Source organism: Sphaerodactylus townsendi, linkage group LG10, assembly GCF_021028975.2.
Source record: "Sphaerodactylus townsendi isolate TG3544 linkage group LG10, MPM_Stown_v2.3, whole genome shotgun sequence".
In the NCBI taxonomy this organism is placed as follows: Eukaryota; Metazoa; Chordata; class Lepidosauria; order Squamata; family Sphaerodactylidae; genus Sphaerodactylus; species Sphaerodactylus townsendi.
In genome coordinates, this window is record NC_059434.1 from 67,690,746 (window position 1) to 67,697,911 (window position 7,166).

Consider the following 7,166-nt stretch of genomic DNA (forward strand, 5'->3'; position numbering starts at 1 on the left):
GGATGGGCCTCCTATGTGCTCGTCACTTCGGGCGGCGGGGTGAGGCTTTCCACCCAGCTCATAGGACTTTTGGCAAAGGAAGCGGTCTTTGGTGCTCGGCTGTCCCTTCTTTTTAAGCATCGTTTTGCATGATGCAAGCCTAAACGTCTTCTAACGAAGACTTGTCTTTGTGATGGGCAGTTAGATTATGCCTGCCCAACTGTACTGTATTTCTTCCATACATACTCTTCTCCTCCTTCTTGCAGGGTTACTTCTCCCTCTCTCCCACAGATCTTCATCTTTAACCATACTGAATAACAGGAGTAATTTCTTCGCAGGACACTTATGCCCACAGGCAGTGGGATTTTTTTTCCTGTGCAGTGTTTAAGGGAAAAAAATCACATAGATTTAGGATGAGCTGTAAAGTAATGAACGTTCTTCCCAGCCCTGCTTACTGGCCACAGCTAGCACCTCTCCATAGAAAATTTCCTATCCTACTTTTTGCCTTTGAGGAAGAAACTGGGGAAGGCTTTGTGAAATGTTATTAGGATGCAGTCAGGTGTACTATGGTTCTTTTGGGTCCCCTCCATGTCTGTAACTCATATTTCCGAATAGCGAGGCAAAAGGGAACTGTACGTGCATGCAGGTGCAAGCATGTGGACATAAAATGGGTGCAAGCATGTGGACATAAAATGGCCTTTCTGTTTTTGGTTACCTTTCCCCTCTGATGGCCCACACATCATTGCACCATCATCACAATCCCATAACCAAGACAACTTTGACACAGATTTTTGTCCATTTTGGCTTTCAAATCAGAATGCTTTTTATCCTGGAGCATCAATGCACCATGGTCTGTTCATTCTCTTCCTATCCTCATTACACTGTTTCCCAATCTTACTTTGGTCTTTTTTTAAAGGAAGAATACAGTCCAAATGTCTGGTTGAGAAGGTGCACAATTTCAAAGGTCCCACCCACACTGGCACCATTACCCTGCCAACAAAACTGCGCCCTCATCCTTTCCACTGTGGTGCCACGGCAACACTTTTTTTTATAGTTTTTAAAAACAAAATGACCATAAAAGATACTTGTTAAAGTATTATAATACTATAGCAGTCACCAAATTTAAAACCAAATCTTTCTAAAAAGCTCTTCAGTGGCGTGGCAGGGATAAAAATGCAAGGGAAATGGTAGCTGAGTGGGGCAGCTTGAGAGGGAAAAGCTCCCACGAGAAGTCATGTTGCAAATGTGTATGCTTCTCATGGTGACTGCTCTGCATGTGGAGATTCCTGGAGATTTGGGGACAGTTGCTGGGGAGGGACTTCCATTTCTCCTGGACTTTATGGTATACCATAGATTCTTCTCTCCCAAGCTTCTGTTTCCTCATGCAGAATCTCTGTGGCCTGGAAATCAGTTGTAATTCCAGGGGGTTGGAAGTTGGCATCCCTAATCTGCAGTGGTGATTAAAGGAATACAGAGAATCCTCACTGAGTGGAAGCCACAAGACAGAAGTGACTGTTTAATGTTGACTGTGTTTTGCAATTATACAGCCAGATCCACCGTGAGATTAAATTCCAAATTCTCAAACTATTGTGGGCCTTTTTGTTTTCCTTTTTGTTTTTACAAAAATCTTGTTGTTGAACTAAAATGTCCAAATATTGTTTAACAACTTTAAATGTTCTGAACCAATTTCAGCTCATAACCCTGGAAGGTGTTATCATAAGGACTAAATCAGAACCCAGAGAAGCTCCCATTCACACCAAATGCCATTCTGCGCTCTCAGCTTCCCTGTGTTCCTCACCTCTTTTTGATTCTGCCTGTGATGGAAAGCACTTGAAATATGTCTCTGGAGCTTCTGAGCCTTGCTGAGCAGCCGTTCATCTGACCTCCTTTCTGCACAGAAATAGACACATTGAACATGCTGAGCAGAATAAGAGGGTTTTTAATGTGTTTCCATTCACTACACAAAAGTCAATAAATATTAGCAAAGTAGTTTTGGGTTATATTACACTAAAGGGCTTATTAGAGAAAAAAGGGAATTTTTATATTAAAATAGAAAGCGCACTGGACTGGGATTCTGAGGAGCAAGAGGTACATTCAGTGGAGGTACTTTTAATATTTTTATTGCCTGAGAAAGCACAGACAATAGCTCCTGCCTCTCTGCTTTACTACTGCCCCCTCAAACTGCCTTGCTGCTGCTATAGTGGTAGCTTGCTAACTTTCCTCACTATAACTGCTTTCGCTATCATCCCCTCCCACTTTGTGAGATAATCTCTTCATGGTCATAGTCATCTTCAGGATTTTCTGCCCTTGTTGTATGAACAGATTTGGAGTGGAGCAGCCATAACACATGCTTTGCCTGAAGAAGATCTCAAGCTCCACTCTTGGCATGTCCAGTTATAATGATCCACATTGGAATACACACATACTAGGCTGAGGGTCAATTCACATGGTACAAAGTCCTCCTGGCTACAATGTGGGTTTTGTGTCAGATAAGGAATGGGAGTTTGGTGCCTCCCAGAAACATGCAGGCCAATTTTGATCACAATCTTGGTACATAGCAAGAAGGAACTTCAGCCGCCCTGCCCTGTATCATCTTTGTCCGAAAACTACCCTGCTGAGTCGCAATTTGATCCATTGCAGAAATTACATAACTCACACAATTGAGTAAATAGGTGCTCTGTGATGGGGTGCTAAAACAGCATGGGTGGGGGGAGCTGAAGTCCCTTCTCCAAGTGCACTGTAGTGTCAGAATCAGCCCTGTTGACATCTGGCAGACCCAAAATGTGCATTGCACATCTCATAAAAAGTTCTCATGGCAGCCTTGAGGTCATTTTAAAGAGTGAGTTGGGAGTGGGCCAACTGTTTGTCACAGTTTCATATCTAGAGAGAGGCTGCAAAAATAAGAGAGATTTTCACAATCACCTCATTCTTTTCAAACCCTCCCAAAGTTAGGGCACAGGATCTTACGATCTGAATGTAGGACAAAGCATATCTATAAACTACTTCACCATGATTTCTTGAAATTGAACACTGTGCTGTGACAGTGAGCTTTTGTGCAGCTTCAAGGTTCCTAGTCAAAATTTATCCCTAAATAATATTTAAATGTCTAAAAGCACATAACTAGCAAGTAGTGTTTGAAAATAATATTAAGTTCCAGGAGCAGACTCCTGCTATCCAATTCAGGGTTTTTTTTCTTTTCATTCCTGAAATCTAGAACTTTACTAAATATTTGTATTAGGTATGCTAAGAACATAAGCATTGGATCAGATAAAAAATTCTCTCCAATCCAGTATCCTGTCTCTGATAACGACGGGCCACAGCCTCCTCAGGTATAACCAGTGTTATTGACACAGCATCTTCCATTTATCTGGACCTGCCTTTTTACATCCAGCTGGAAGTGGGACAAACTAGTTGCTTTTTCTTTAGAATCTTCACAAAATACTAATCAAAGACTGCCAGCAGGTGGTGTTGCTTATAAGTATCTTAGTAACTTCCATATGCAATGAAGTGTATCATTGTTTCACTTTTCAACCTCACTGTGAAAGTTGTAATATTTCACTATGACAAGTTGTAATATTACTTTAAGGCAGTGGTACTTTGCGGTTCGTAGAAAGCCGAATTCATATTTACCATTAACCAAAAGTGCCACACGGGGCGTACTGCCCAGGGGGACATATGGGGTCAAATGTCCCCAGACTGCGGCCATTTAGTCATATGCGGGGGGGGGGGGGCAGAAAATCACCCCCCACAGTCCTCCTCCTCCCCACCCCAGGTCCATACACTTACTTCAAAACCTGGTGGAAAAAAAGTTGTTTGGTTGTGGTGGGGGAAGGTGGGCACCCATAAAGGGGAGGGGGGCAGAAAACTAAGATTTTTAACCTGGCTACATTTTTCCTAGATATGCCTCTGGAGCCACACAACTACTGTAAGCCATGTGCACTCTCCCAAGACACACATGCAATGATGTAAGATGTAACTATCAATGTTAAACATATAAAGATAACTTATTTAATTAACAGAGTACCTTTGAGCATATAGGGTTTTATTTATTTATTTATTTATTTATTTATTAAACTTCTATGCCGCCCTCCCCCAGGGGGCCCAGGGCAGTGAACAACAATAAATAACAATAAAACATATAAAATAAGTATTATGAAACAGCAGCAATTCAGATGGTTGTAGATGGTGGTTCAAGCATAACCCCACAGATGGTGGCTTCATCTTCCCCACAACTGTTTAAGCTGAGCTAGCTCTTGTCCATCTGGAATGACTGGAAGGGTCCCTTCTCTGTCTTCCTGCTCTCTCCTCAGAATGAGGAACAGCAGGTCTAGTGACAGTTTGAGATGGCCAAGCACCATCATACCACTCTGGTCAACTTGATCTTTTCCTCAGTTGTTGCTGTGGTGGTGGTTTTATTCTCCCATCTCTGTAGCCAGCTTTCTTTATTCCTGAAAAACACTTGGGTGCTTGGGATGAGAATGTGGAGTCATGGATGTGCCCTTTATATCTGTCCCTGGTCCACAGTTCTCAGCTTACCTATCCTCCAGTCTTTGTACTGTTCCAAGGAGGCAACAGCAAGACCTACAGGACAAATTAACTTCCTGGAATACAGGGCATGTGCCAATTCGAGAAATGGTGTACAAACGAGTCTCATAGCATGTTAGAGCCCATGTGGCTCCCAAGCCTAAGAATATAATAGTCATCAACTATAGAATAACATAATTATCAACCAATAGCAAAGTAGGCCAGATCTGAGATACCTAAATCCAGAGACTGGGGTGGTGACCTGGCATGACATCTTTCTACAAACCTGAACAGCACCCCAGGTTTGCAGAAAAATCTGAACTCATATTGGAGGTTAATAAATCCCAAAATAATAAACAGAGCATCTGTAGCTTTAAGCAAGAGATTCCTTTAGCGGCATTACTAAGTGACCATATGTTCCAGGCCTAGTTCTGTCAGTGAAAGACAGATGGAGAGGGCAGGACCCTTTCCAGGCCCATTTTAGACTCTGAAGGAGGATCCATTCAAGCAAGGGGACCCAGCTCCAGGTTAGGAAATTCCTGGAGATAGTGTAGTAGAATCTGAAGGTCAGGTTTGGAGAGGGGACAGACTTCACCAGAATATAATCCCATAAAGCCCTTCGGGGATCGGGCAGTATATAAATTGAAGAAATAAATAAATAAATAAATAAATAAATAAATAAATAAATAAATAAATAATAAAGTCCACCCTCCGGAGAAGCCATTTTCTCTATGGGGGCAGATCTGTGATGTCTGGGATTCAGTTGTAATTCTGGGAGATGTCTAGAGGGTGGCAAATCTAGGCCTGACGGCAACTTCTGGATGACTTGATACAATCTAATGTGCATTATTCATCTGGGCCTGGCTGGTTGCCACTGTTCAAGCAACTGCCTCATGAAAGCCAGTGTGACATAGTAGTTAGAGCTTCAAAGTCAGGTCTGAGCGACTCATGTTTGAATTCCCATTTTGCTGTGGAGGCTCACTAGGTTATTTTGGACCAGTAACATATTTTCATCTTAACCTGCCTCACAAGGATGTTGTGTGCATAAAAAGGAGCAGGGGGGATAATGTAAGTTGCTTGGTCCTCACTATGGAGAAAGGTGGGGCAAAATGAAATAAATACATAATAAATATAGCTGAAGATGACAGCCAGATAAAAAAGCTGGGTAATGAATGGCTGAGTAGAGAATGAGGCAGAGGAAGGGGAAAGGATATGGCAAATGCCAGGGAAAAGGAACAAGAAAATAGTGTGGGGAGTGGGATAGAGGGGAAAGTGAGGTTCTACCCTACAAGTTCTTGTTGGTTCCCTGCCATGAAAGTGGCCTGACCCAGTGGCTGGCACCATAAAATTGGCCAACAGTTTTCCTAGATGGAGGCTAGTGGGGGAGGGGGGGGATAAAGCTTAAGACAGAGAGTGAGATAGCGGTAGGTTGGGTGTTGAATGGGAAGAAGATAACATCATCAATTATAGGTTTGGGGTGCATCTTGGGAAAAGTGGGGTTTGGGGACAGAGGGGACCTCAGAGAGGTATAATACCATAGGCTCCACTCTCCAAAGCGATTTCCTTATGCGAGCTACAGTTGCTAGCCTCCAGGTGGGGGGCGGGGCTGGGGATCACAAGGAACTACCACTAATCTCCAGGTGACTGAGATCAGTTCCCTTGGAGAAAATGGTTGCTTTGGAGGGTGGACTATATTATAACCTGCTGAGTTTGCTTCCCTCACCAAACCTCATCTCCCAGAGCTCCTCTCTGAAATCTCCAGGAATTTCCCAAAATGGAGATAGCAACCCTAAAGAGAGAAGAAAACAGGGAGAGGGGAGAGTCTATGTGAGCTTCCAAGAAAGGGGAAAATGAAATAATAGGGGAGGGGAAATGAGATGTTTCCCGCAAGTCCTTGTGAATTTCCACTTATAAGCCTATAATGCAGTAACATTTGAGGGTAAAAAGTTAACAAGAACAGAAACAGCTGCTTTATTCCTTTTAAAAAATTATATCTGTTTTTAATTGGCTTATAGATTGGTTTATTGGTGTATTTACACTGGTGTCTACATGACTGGAACAAATCTGTTGTATGGAAGAAACTTGGACAAGAAAGATGGGCATGACAAAAGCAAACTTACAGGGAGGCAGTCACAGAGGTCACAGTGGAAAACAAGACATGTGGATTTTTGTTTAATACCCAATTATATTAGTAACTGAAATAAAAGGTGTTATAAAAAGTAAAACAACAACAATGGTAATTTGATTGTAGTATTAGATCTGAGAGCCAGTGAAGTGTAGTTATGAGCAATGGACTCTAATCTGGCCAACTGGGTTTGATTCCTCACTTGTAAATATGAAGCCTGCTGAATGGGCCAGTCACAGTTGTCTCAGAACTCTCTCAGCTCCCTCAGAGGCAGGCAATGGGAAACAACCTCTCTTGCCTTGACAGCCCTATAGGGTCGCCATAAGTCACCTGACTTGATGGTACTTTCCACTACCATTAGATCTGACTACATCAACAGATTTTGAAATTTAAATCTGAATGCATCCTACACAGAGAGCAAAAATCAGGCACATTGTCCTTTTGGAAGATATATTTGGTTGCTTAATTTAAAATTATTTCTGCTCCCTTAGTACTGTCATTACCCCTTTTGACCCTCCCATTATTCACAAATAGCAGG